We start from the raw sequence: 12,720 nt of genomic DNA on the forward strand, positions 1-12,720 counted from the left end.
TGGCTGTGGTGCCTGCAGCCACCGTGGCAGTCTGTTGGTAAGTGCCCCGGTGGCAGCACCGTCCGTGGGCTTGGCAGTGGAGAATCTGGAGGTGTAAACCGTGGCTTCAGAAACTGGCTCCTTATGCGAAGAACAAAGGAGGCACAGTGGGAATGAGGAAGAAAGAGCCAGAGGCTGTGCTGCCCGGGTGCACCCTGGGGGCCCTGGGGAAGGGGAGGCGAAGGCACCTGCCAGGCAGGGCGACCTGTGGGCATCTGGGCACTGGTCGCAATGTCTGGACTCCGGCTCTGACTCCCTGGGCCTGGGGTTTCCCTGGCCCCACCCCGGATACTCTTTCTGCTTCAGCTAAGTAGAGTGTCATTTTGCTTGTGACCAAGACCCCTGGCTACGGAGGGCATCTGCTCACCTGTAAATGAGGACCTCCTTGAGGACAGATGTGGAAACAGGCGTGTGTAGCATGATGGAAACTCCAGCTGGACCATGCTCCTTCCTTCAGTGTGTGGTCACTCCACATGGGCTGTGCGTGCCCAGCACTCCTCTGTGCCTTAAGTCTCTACGGCTCACCTGGAGGGGAAGGAGGACAGTGATCAGGATTTAGAATGGAACAGAGCTTCTGGCAGTGAGCCAGAGGGACAGAAGCCAAGAGGAAGTCTGAGACACCCGTGGAGCTGCGGGCCAGACGATTTCCCAGCTCGGGGACTGAGGAGTGAGGACCCGGGACAGGGGAGGGGGCACAGGGAGAGTGTGGAGAGACAGGAGGTGTCAGAGAGTCAAGAAAGATCCCTGAGCACTCACCAACCCAGCAGCCCAGGCACGACAAAGCTGGAGAAGAGGAGACCCGGCTTCCCATCCTTAAGTGACCGAGTGACCCTAGCCGCCCACCTGCAGGAGGAGTGAGTCCACACTGGACACTAGCTTTCCCATGTAGGCGAATGTCTGCTGTCACTGAAAGACACTTCCAACATACTGAAGGTCAACAGGGCTGAGGCCTCCAAGGCCGGTGAGCGGGGTAGAGTACAGGGGCCAGGAAGCAGCCCAAGCCTGTGTGTCCAGCAGGGCTAGCGGCAGGGAGGGACCCAGCCCATCTCTCACGGCAGGGCTTCCTCCAAGTGTCCACGTAGGACCAGCACCACTGCTCATGATGGGACCTGACAGGTGGGCATCTGGTAGGAGGGGGGAACAGGCTGTTCTTGAGGGTGGTGGGAAGAAGACGTAGATCACAGAGTAAGAGCCTGGAGAACTTCCCCGAGCACTCACCCCCGCCAGCCTGCCCCGGGCCCCCTGCTGGCCTCAGAGCTCCTCACTGGGCTGTCACCTGATGGTGAGGTTGTGATCTGCCTGCCCCTCCAAGTCCAGTCTGTGCCGGTCTCCTTCTCCTGGGGCCTGGAGCAGGCCTTATTCCTTAGCCAGTGTGAGCACTAACAGTGCCAGTGAGTTAGCATGTGTCGGGATACGGTTCCCCAGGGGTCTCTTGAGCATCTGCAGGTCCTGAGAGCAGAGACGCTGGCTGCCCCGTCCAGAGCATCTCATCGAGGATCATGGACACAGAACAGCTCTGGATTAAGAGCCTCCAGACCCACGCCCGTAGCAGAGCCTGCTGTGAAGGCAGGTCCTGTGGGAACTGGGCGTGGAGAGGAGTGAGAAGCACCCATCTTGGCTGCTGGTGCTGCTGGGAGTGATGAGCCCTCTGGCCACCAGCCCGGGAGCCTCGTGCCTTCTGCCTGCACCCACAGGACTGCAGCAGCCTGACCCGTTAGCTTGCAAGCAGAGTAGAATGGCAGCCCTTTCACAGTCCTTGATACAGACAAAAAGAAAGAAAGACAGTATAAGAAGAACTGTAATCCAACTAAAGGAGCTGGGATCTCATATGGTCCTTAAAGTGGATTTTCCTGGGCTGCCTCATCTCCCAACTCCTGTCCATTACAACCGTGAGCCAACAAAGACAGGAGGACAAGCTCTCGCGCTGTGTCCCAAGCCAGGGCTGTCAGCACAAGGAGCCTGCCACTCTCCCTGAGCCGCTGCTGCCTGGGGCACCACGGCCAAGAAGGCCAGTGCAGCGGTGTGAGGTCAGCGGTGTGAGGTCAGTGGTGTGAGGTCAGCGGTGTGAGGTCGGTGGTATGAGGTCGGCAGTGTGGCGGTGTGGATGGCTCCCCACACCAGGTCCCACTGTATTCTCAGCACAACCCTGCAAGGTTCCTTTCTCCCTCTCTGTTTCTTCCCAGGGCTAGGGATGGCGTCTGTGGAGACAAGCACCCTACCACTGAACTGCACCCAGCCTGTAAGCCTGGTAGTCTCATCCCCGCTCTGCAGGTAAAGACAGCTCAGTGAGGTCACAACGGGGGCAAGCACAGGTGCCAGATGGGACTCGACCCCGTGCACATTCATTAGAAGCCCAGGTGCGCGTGAGGAAGAGACCTGGAGACCCACCACTCCTTGTGCCGTGGAGATGCAGCAGCTGTTGGACAAGGCAGAGCTACTTATGTGGCCTTGGGGCACGTGGCTCCTGTTTGTGGTGGCACAGGTGTCAATAAGGGCCTGGGGCAGCAGAAGGCCAGCCGTCATTTCTTGCTGAGAGCCATAGCCAAGCAGGAATGACGCATGGCAATTTCCTTGTCAGCCTACCCCATGTTGCTTAGAGGGAGGACTCTCCATTGTGGAGATGGGCTTGCCTTGGACCCAGGTCATTTGCAGTGACATTGCATGAATGTTTGAGAAAGGTGACCCTGCTCAAGGACCAGGGTGGATCTGGGTTTAGGGTGGATCTGGGTTTAGGGTGGATCCTGCTGGGAATAGGGCGTATCCTGCTGCCTCAGGCGCCCGCTCCTTGAGTTCCCCTTGAGTTCGAGATTCAGAGAGTATTTGGTACGCAGAGCCCGGTGGAGTGTGTAAATTTTCCCAGAACGTGCGTGTAGAGTGCCGGTGAGAGGTCGGAAATAAAGAGTTGCTGTTTGAGTCTACAAGGCGGTGGTGGCTCGGTTATTTTGTGCCCAGCCAGACTGCGGCAATTTCTCACGTCCTTCTGGGCACAGGCTGCCTTTGGACAGGTGTGTGGCTCCCAGGGTGAGGGAGCTGGGCTGCACCTGCCAGTGGCTGGTCCCCCAGGTCCACAACCCAGTGGGCTCTTGGGCAGACAGGGCCTGGGCGGCTCATGGGCGGGACCCGCTGGGACTGATGGGCCCACAAAGCCCTTTGCTGAACTCTCACCCCTGAAGCCGCCGCTCCTGCTGGCGCCTCCTTCCCTCTGCTCCCGGCCACTTCTTTTCTTCCCGCTCTTTCTGAGGTGAGCTGGTTGGTGTCCCCTCAACCCTCCCCCTTGGAGCTCAGAGAGTGACTATATGACAATGGAGTCATTGAAGATGCAAGTGGTTAAGACGAGGCCTCGTGGAACCGAAGGGCCTCACACAACGGGCCTGGTGACCGCATAGAGAGAGAAGGGACACAGGCCGAGGGGCAATGCTGCAGAGACCCGGACACGGCAGGAGGGGCCCCCGACCATGCCCCTGGAGACGGTGTTACGTGAGGGCAGCCCACAAATGCCCAGGATGCCAGCACCCTCCGGAGCCGGGAGAGAATGTTCTAGATCATCCCTCAAGACCCCAAGGAAAAACAACCTGCTAGCCCCTCGGTCCTGCCCTTTGGCCCCCTGAACTGGGAGAGGGTAAGTCCTACTGTAAGCCTCCTTGTTTGAGTGCTGATCGGTTGGGGCGGCTCCAGGAAAATTAGCACACCTTGCTGTTCTTTCCTTTCCGGTCCCTGCTTTGGTCGGCCCTCTCTCCCTTTCTCACCCAATCCCCTCCCTCTCCAAGAAGTACGTTCATGTCCAGCATCAGGGGAGTGTCACGGCTGGTGCTGCGCTTCCCTTTGGGGTTCTTCTGGGAACCCAGTGACTGGAAACGAGAGCAGCCCAGCCCCGTGTGTGTGCTTCCCTGTGGCCGTCAGCGGCTCCCGCCTCCTGCTGGGCTAAGGGACAGACCATGGAGGGACTCCCGCTTTCTGTCCCATGTCGATGGCTGCGATGGCTGCTTTACTCACCAGGTTCCATTTTTAGGCATTCAGGTGGGGCTGGGGCAAGGCCTCGCCTCTGGGTGGGGGTCTTTCTGCCTGGCGATGATTGGATGGAAGCAGGACAAGGGAACTTCAGTGTCACCCCAGCTGTGTCTGTCACGAGGCAGCAGACAGGCTCCCCACAGCACGGGGGTGTGCACGCTGAGGGCAGAGGCCAGGAGAGCCGCTCCAATGGCCTTTAATTCCTCAAAAAAAATGAGTTTTTTCTGGAGATGGAGACCTGGCGTGAGCCCAGTGGACCTCGCTCCTGGGGGAGCGGCTGGACCCGTCCCTAATGCCCTCTGAGTGCCAGCAGCGGCTCATCCCATCAGCGAGACCAAGCATGGTGGGGTGCTGGTAGCACCTTGGCTACCACCTACTAGATACCACAGCTTTCAACCAAAAATATCTCCAGACACCACCCAATGTCCTGGGCAAAGTCACAGGAACAAGGGACAAGAGGTGGCCGCCTTACCACCTGGCTCTTCTGCCTGGCACACAGCCGGCACTCAGCCAGTCGTAGCCAGAGCCTGTGTGTGCAGCCTCCCTGCCTCCTGCCTCCCTGCCTCCTGCCTCTAAAGCTGCCAGGCAGCCTGCCCTTCCCACCAACTCTAGGCCTCCTCGCTCAACATTCCAGAAAGATCCACCTGTTGGCCTGCACCTTTCTCCTGCCTCACAGTGAGAAGTCAACCCAGACCCTGAGGACCACCTGGGAACACCAGCTTGTCCCGACACCAGGGAACAGCACTGTTGCCCCACAGGGACAGCAGAGGTGCCCGGGAGGCTCACTCACCTGGGTTTGTGGCTTCGTTTTTGAGTTTCACTTTTTAGGCCAACAGATAACATTATGGTTTAATCTTTTTAAAAATGTTCACCATTTTAAACATTTTCTCTGGAGATATCCTCCTGGGCAGCCGTGTTCTGTCAAGTCAGGTTCCCTGTGACAGTCTGTGCTACACTGGGGATGAGGATGTCCTGTCCTGCCCACCTCCATCCCACCACTCTTCCCTCCACTCAATGCCAGTATGACCCCAAGCGCCAGCTGCTGACCTGGGCCAGCACCTCTGTGGATTGCACCCCCAGGCTCTGCTGTCAGGAGAGGGGGCAGCGAACTCGCCATCAGTTTCCCGGACCTTCCCTGTCATTTCCAGTAAACAGCACCAGCGCCCCCTGGTGGCCACCGGGGCCTCGTCCTCCTGCCCAACCACCTCTCCCACCTCCCAGGAGACACCCTGCCTTAAGGAAACCTGGGGGGCAAGAGAGCTTTAAAAGGTAACTCTCAGTGGGGATTTTGATGCTGATGAAATCGCATGTGCTCTATTCTCTTTCTCTGAGCTGAGTAAAAACTGGATGCACCTGTGGGCACTTTCTTCCCAGGGCTGGGACTGGGGGCCTGGGTTCCAGAGTGCAGGAATGCAGCGTGAGGAGGAAATCACACCTCCGGGCCAGGCGGGCACACCACAGTCGAATCTAAGATGAGTAGAAATAGCTCTGGGCCTGCACCCTCAGGATGGGCTGCCCTCTCCAGCCCCTGGCTCCCAGGCCTGCTTCTGCAGCTGCCCTCCTGGTATCAGGCGGACTTCCCACTGCCACCTCAGGTCTTGCTTCCGCCCTGAGTTGAGAGCCTTCGCTGAAGGAACTGAGGCCCTGGGCTGTGGGCCGGGTGGCCCTGGGCTGTAGGTCAGGTGGCCTTGGGCTGTGGGCCGGGTGGCCCTGTGCAGAGGGAAAGGGATACAAGTGGGAGCCTGCCCAGGCTCCAGCCAGGAGGCACACCTGTCTTCATGAGCCTCCCTGCCAGCCCTGGCCCTGGGGCGAGTGGTCAGCAGAGCAGAGATGGGCCTCCCACCAATTCCCAGCGCTGCAGCCTGCCGTCAGAACGACAATTTGAAGCCATCCAGGTAGGAGGCTTTGCCCTTGGGCCCAGGTAAAAATCACAACAGATGCCACTGCTCTGGCAGACGGGTTTGTAAACGAGTCACCTCAGGAGCAGGCGCAGGAGTGCGGGAACAGCCTTTCTGTCTTCATTTGTGGGTAAACAGCTGGAAAGTGATATCAGTCAGGGGAGAAGCCCGGGTCCTCCTGCGTGAGGGCGAGGGGACACCCTCCATGCTGCAGGAGATAGGGAAGCCTGCCTTTCCCAAACCGTCCACTGCTGTGGGCTCTAGCTCTGCCCTTTGTAGCCAGGGACAGAGCAGTGAGCTGGAGGAGCAGACCAAGCCAGCCGTGCCCGAGCCACCCCCGGGGACTGCTGGGCAGGGAGCGCGCCAAGAAAAGGCCAAGTGTCTGCAAATGCCGCCTAGGGTCATGGCCATGGACCCAGGCCAGACTGTCGCCGCACCCCTCGCCCCAGCTGTGACCAGGCAGAGGAAGGATGAGGGCCAGGAAGAGACCCCAAGTGGTTCACAGTGGGTTTGGGCAGAGCATGGCTGTGAGGGCAGCCCCGCCGGGCCCCAAATCACAGCTGGCTTGTGCCGAATCAAGACAGTGGCTCAGAGCAGATGAGAGGAGAGTGGCCAAGGCTCCCACCCTCTTCCCATGTAGGGAAGGTGCTGATACCTCCTCATCAAACGCTGCTGTCTGAGGGGGGCAGGCTGCCCTGCAGCTCTCCACTGCTGACCCCTCACCCCAGGGACATTGGGGTGTCTGGAGCTGGACCTGATGGGGATGTCTGGTGGACACAGGTCAGGGACACTGAGCATCCTCCAAGAACACGTGGGACAGTCCTCCCCTCACCCCAGCCTTGGTCCACAGTGTCACTAGCACAGGGTGAGGGACCGGCTGGCTCCCACCTCTCTGTCTCAGAGCCTCAAGCTCAAATCTGGAGCTCAATCCACAAGCACCAAGTTCCGGGTATCCATCTTTTTTTGTTTTTTGTTGGGTACTGGCGATGGAACTCAGGGGCTCTCAACCACTGAGCCACATCCCCAGTCCTATTTTTGTATCTTCCTTAGAGTCAGGGTCTCACTGAGTTGCTTGGTGCCTCGCTAAATTCCTGGGTCTGGCTTTGAACTCAGCATCCTCCTGCCTCCGCCTCCCAAGCTGCTGGGATCTCAGGTGTGCGCCACGGCACCCGGCCCTGGGTATCCATCTTTGTAAATATGTTCAAGTATGCAGTGACTTTATTTTTGTTTCATGTTCTCAAAATAAACATGATTGTAAAAGTAATGTTTCACCCACTTACGTGAAGCCTGCCGTTCCCTGCCACCCTCCCCTGGCCTGACTGCGCCCCCGGGGCAGTCAGGACCCTTCCCCTGGGGCTTCTCAGGTCTCCTTCACACTTAAAACAAAGTATGTTTGTGATCCCTCAAATTTATGCTGGAGGCCTGACCCAGGGCCTTTGGAGGTGGCCTTACTGGAGAGGTGTCACTACAGATGTGGCTGGGCAGAGAGGTTTCCATGAGAACGTGGGCCCCGAGTCCCATATGACGGTGTCCCTGTGAAGAGGGCGAACACGGAAACACTGGCCACACGGGGAGAGGCCGTGCGCGGGTCAGAGTGGCCCTGCCACGGACAGGGAGCCACCGGAAGCTGGAGAGAGACCAGGTCAGTCCTGCCCTCGCGCTCAGGGGCAGCGTGGCCTGCTGACAGCAGCGAGAGCCGGGGACGGTGTGGGCTTTTTACAGCAGCCGCCGGGGCCTGGAGGCTCACCGCGCCCTGCGGCTCTGGCCCCAGCTTCCCGGGTTTCTTCTCCACAGGAGGCCGTGGGTGAAGTGGGAAGGAAGACAGGGCAGGGGACGTCAGCAGGAAAGGCTGCAGGCCTGAGGGGGCCTGGGCACCAGTGGGCAGCCAAGGTCTGAGCGGGACCACACAGCTTCAGACCCTGGCACGGCCACATGGCACCTCCCTTCCACTCCAGGAAGAGCCCCCGCAGCACTGCCTGGCTGGGACAGCTCTGTGGGGGGACAAGAGGCAGAGAGCCTTGGCAGGCTGGCCCCCATGGCCGGGAGGGCGCCTCCCGTCCCAGCTGGCAGGCTCTGCAGCTGCCTGAGGCACTGGTGGCTGTGGTGGAGACTGCTGCTTGTCCCCGGCATCTGCCCTTGCCCTTAGAACCTTCTGGAACACCCAGGCTCCCCTGTGAAGGATCATACTCTCCATCTCTTAGCAGCTAAGGGTCCTGCGATTAGCTGGCCCTGGGACACCAGCAGCGGCAACCTGAAGAGTCCCGGGTTCCTGTGTTTATGAGGCAGTGGCCTGGGTCCCTGTGTTCTGCCCGTGTGTGGGACCCAGACACCCAGACACCCTGCCAAGTGGCTCAGGAGGAGGGGTACCTTGTGTCCCTGGACAGTATGAGAGGCAAGGGCACCTGCACCCAATGTTAAATGGAATAGCAGTAAGCGCACGGTCGCCGAGTGTCACCAACCCCGTTTACTCTTCGTGAAATGGCTGTTGTTATCCCCAGGTCTCAGATGAGCATCTGAGGCTCAGAGGAATCAGGGCTGCTCTCCTGGGAAGTGCCAGAGGTTTCCACTGGGTGACCTAGGGACAGTGACTGTTCTGTGTCCCCAGCTGTCTCAGTCCTTCCTCAGGCTCCGTGAGCATCACATGACACAGACACCAGCTGTTCTCAGGTCCCAAACAGCCCATGAGTGCAGCAACTCGAGGTCCCCCGCCCCCATGGAAGGGGCAGGTGGGCCAGACCCGCCCCAGCACTCCATGAAGCCCCCTTAACACCCCAGGAGGACGGGGAAAGCCAGTGAAGACCCCGGCGAGCGCAGGCTGCCATGGAGAATGCGCGTCTGAGTCCTCGGTGCACAGGTGTGTGCGGGGCTTAGTGGTCTGTTTCACCCCAATAGCTGTGACAAAAGCTCTCAGCTGGCACAAAGGCAAAGTACCCGCTGTTTTTACATTAAGAGGGTCTGAACTACAGACCAGAGCAGGTGTGACATTGTCGTTTAATTTGTCTCTAGGCCACCTTTCAGGCTGCAAGGGCTCTCCTGGGCCTCGGGAGGACCTGGCCGAGGCGCTCAAGGCACTTCAGTGGTTTTAGCAGCTTAAAAGCAATGAAATAGCAGAACTGCTCCGCCACAAAACCTCGTGCCGCTGACGCCGGGACGAGGCGGCAGGAGTGCCACTTGTGTGGCTTTGTTTCCAGATGCGGATCTGTTGCAAGGGACGCAGTGCCAACACCATTTTGTCCAAGCAAAGGCCATTTTTCTCAGGCCTCGAAAGATGTCCAGGTGCAAAATCAGGTCTTCAACTTTGGAAATCACCGGGAGGCAGGTGGCAAGCTGATTCCCCTGGGCCACTCCAGCCACCAGTCTGCCTGGCCCCCCAGCTCTCGACCTGGGGGGACCCTGAGGCTGCACCTCTTGTCCTGACCAAACCATCCGGTCAATGGGACCTTGCCACTGCCGGCAGGAACCATGGTGAAGCCTGAAGTACCCAGTGGGTGGGATCCCTATCTTAGAGCTGGACGCACCACCTCCTGAGGGGAAGGAAGGACAGCTGTGGGGGTGGGACACGCAGGGAATGGCATGGGGTGCCCTCTGGAATTTCCCATCTGGGACCACACGCCAGCATTCTGGGTGAGAAGCAGCCCCTACGTTGTGCTAGATGTTAATGAGGAGTGATCTGGCTAAATATTTCAGATTGCCGTGAGATGATACTTTAAAGAGTACATTTTTAAAATTCATTCCCTCTATATAATCATTCTGCGGGGCCTTGACTGCTGCTCAGCTTGAAAACCAGCCAATCAGTGGGTCATTCTGGCGGCTTCTTGGAACCTTCAGTAAGGTTGCCTGAGCACTTTAACCTCTGGGAGGAGGCTGGGCTGCGGGCCTGCCCCAAACCATCTCTGCCATGGACCGTCCCCTTTCTTTCTGCAAGGCATGACATCGAGCAAGATCAAGATTCCAAGGAACACTCTTTGAGAAACAGCAGCCTGCAGCTCCTGCTAACAGGAAGGTTTTCTGGGGCTCTGGATGAGCCACCTGCTTCCAGAGGGGCAGTTAGACCCAGGGAGCTGAGTCTCTGCTTTAAATGGCCGTTGGGATCATTGTGATAAGGCCTGAGAGATACGAAAGAAATGCCAAACGCCCTCTGCTCGCAGTGCCTGCCTACTGAAGGGAAGGAGGAAGAAAGGGAAGAGGGGCGGGAAGGGCAGGGGCTTTCCTGGAGGACTGGCCTCTCTCCCTGGAGCCCCGGGCAGCCCTGCTGTGGGGACAGCAGGAAGGTGCTGGGCGCGGTCTCTCCTCCTGACTCCAGGCTGCGCTGCCTGCCGCCAAGCGGACACGACCCCGTTCATCCACACATTCCAGGCAGATGTGCACCAGACCTGGCTGCCCGACAGGGGGTCTGACACATCTCTAAGCTGTTCCCTCTTTCAAGGTCACCGGGCTCCAGCTCTCCCCAGCTCGGAGCAAACACAGGCAGCAGTGTGCCGCGGGCAGATGGTGAGCGGTGTCACACCCTCCGGGCACCAGGCCGACGTGCAGGACCCCCGTGGTCTCTGCACCATGGGTACCCAGCCCTCCGTGACACGGTGACACTCACCAGTGAGTGGAGCTTTGCGCAGCCCCCAGCTCCTTGCCGCAGCCCCCATCCCCTCTGTCCCACCCCAGTGGAGAGGCTAGGCTCTGGTTCTGTGTCCTGTGTCATCCGCAGCCCCGCAGCCCCACTGGTGACGCTGGCGACCCTCGGACAGCAGGTGACCCCACCTGCAGCCCAGCAGCCCTGCTCGGCACGGGTCTGGGGGAAGCGTTCACTGTGTTTACGTCTCCTCGACTTCCCATAGACCACAATGTTGGACATCGTATACAGCCTTGCTGGCTGGGCAGAGTGCCCTTCTGATGGGCTCTTAGAGCAGTGGGTAGCAGGGCCTGCCTGTCCTCTACCAGCTCACCCAGGCAGAGCCAAACCTCCGCCAGACGCGGGATTCCTCCTCCCTGCCTCCCAGGGTGCCAGCAATCACCTCTGTGCTGACAGTCACTGAGGTTATCCAACTAGTCCGTCCTGAACTGGCTGCCCTGCCCTGCCCTGCCTGCCCTGGCCTGGCTCATGGAAGCCCCCAAAGGCTGTGGCCTAAGCCTCCCATGGCCCCTGTCTTCTGCCTCTTGAGTGTGTGGGTGGTGTCCTCGGAGCCCTGTCTCTAGGTGATGAACGTTTCCTTCCATGACTCTTGTCATCTCTGTGGCTGCCTGTCGTCTGCCACCACCTCCCAGCATGCACACAGAACCCTCCATTGACCCAAAGATACTTCTGGGCAGGCTGAGGCCGGGGAGAGGCAGAGGGAGCTGCTGTACCCCTTGCATCGTAGCCCCAGGACCTTTGCACCTTCCTTTCTCCCTGCAGGCAGGAGAAAGCCTTGAAAAGGCCAAATCGATATTGTCTTGGGGAAGAAGTGGCCCCAGAGCCGCTGGCCTTGTTGCCTCCCTCTTGCCATCCCCGCCTACCACAGTACACCTCAGAGCTGTGTCTTGTGGCCACCATAACAAAGTCCCACAGACTGGTGGCTTGAAACCCAGGAATTTATTCTCTCCCAGTTCTGGGGGCCAGAGTATTGGTCAAGTGTGGGCGGGCCCCGGCACTCTGAGCCCTGCAGGAAGGCTGCTCCACCCCGGCCAGCCTGGGCTCACCTGCACCCCAGTTGGGCCCTGGCCCCTGTCGTCACGTGGCCTTATTCCAGGATGTTTCCCTACGTCTCTTCTCCAGTGACCCATCCATTGTCCTTATGACCCCAGTCCAGGATGACTCCTCTTGCCCTAGCCGAGCACGGGTCTGATTCCACAGGAGGTCCTGTCCTGAGGCTCTGGGAGGAACGTGCATCTGGGGGACTTGGCTCACTCCAGGTTAAGCTGGTCTGCTCATGAGTCCCATTCCTGAAGCCAGGGCTCACTCGGCCTCCTCCAGGAGGGTGCCAGCTAGAGCTAGACGTGCTGAGGCAGGATGTCAGGCAGGTGGGGAGGGGCGTGCTTGCCTCCTAGAGCCAGGGTCCACGCGCACCCTGATCTCAGCCATGAGCAGAGCTCCTCTGGGGCTCCTGTGCAGGAGGCCGGTTGTCATAAGAAACGAGCCTCCGCTCCCCCAACAAGGCTCACTGCACCCTCCCTGGGAGCTGAGGGCCCCCAGTCATGCCGTGTGACTGCAGGGCTTGATGGCTTTTGAGGTCACCCAGCTGTGACAGAGCACGTGTGGACCACCTGCCCCTGCCGGCACCCAGACTCCTGTTCTTCAGTCCACTACCACTTACCTCCATTCTGTGTGTCCCTCCACGCAGTCCCAGTCTCCGAGCGAGCGTGGACATCAAGGCAGGCGTGCTCCGTGTTTGCAGAGAGAGCTGACGGCTGAGAAGGAGCTTGTGTCAGGAGAGGCTGCTGGGACGTCTGGCATCCGGACAGATGAGGTCCCACAGTCAGCAACGGGATGGGGGCTGGTTTAAACGCTGGGTGGGACAGTGGGAAGCCACACCCAGGAGCGAGGAGCTAGCTGGGCTGAAGACCAATGTAGACCCCAACAGACTTCATAAGCCTTCTGTCACTGGAAAACCACCCAAGGACCCAGGGCAGACAAGAACTCTAGGAAAGGGGGAGGACAGGCTCCTGAGCCCCGGGCGGGGAAGACAGAAGCACAGTGGGCAGCTGGCGGCCCACACCTGGGCGGAAGGCCAGGCCTGGCGCCAGCTGCCCACGTCCAGGAGGAAGGTGAGCACCTCGGTGGGTGGCGTCTCTGCTGTGCTGC

This window comes from Marmota monax, unplaced genomic scaffold (genome assembly GCF_021218885.2).
Source record: "Marmota monax isolate L192 unplaced genomic scaffold, Marmota_monax_Labrador192_F-V1.1 WCK01_AAM20220418_F8-fsc00226, whole genome shotgun sequence".
Taxonomy (NCBI): Eukaryota; Metazoa; Chordata; class Mammalia; order Rodentia; family Sciuridae; genus Marmota; species Marmota monax.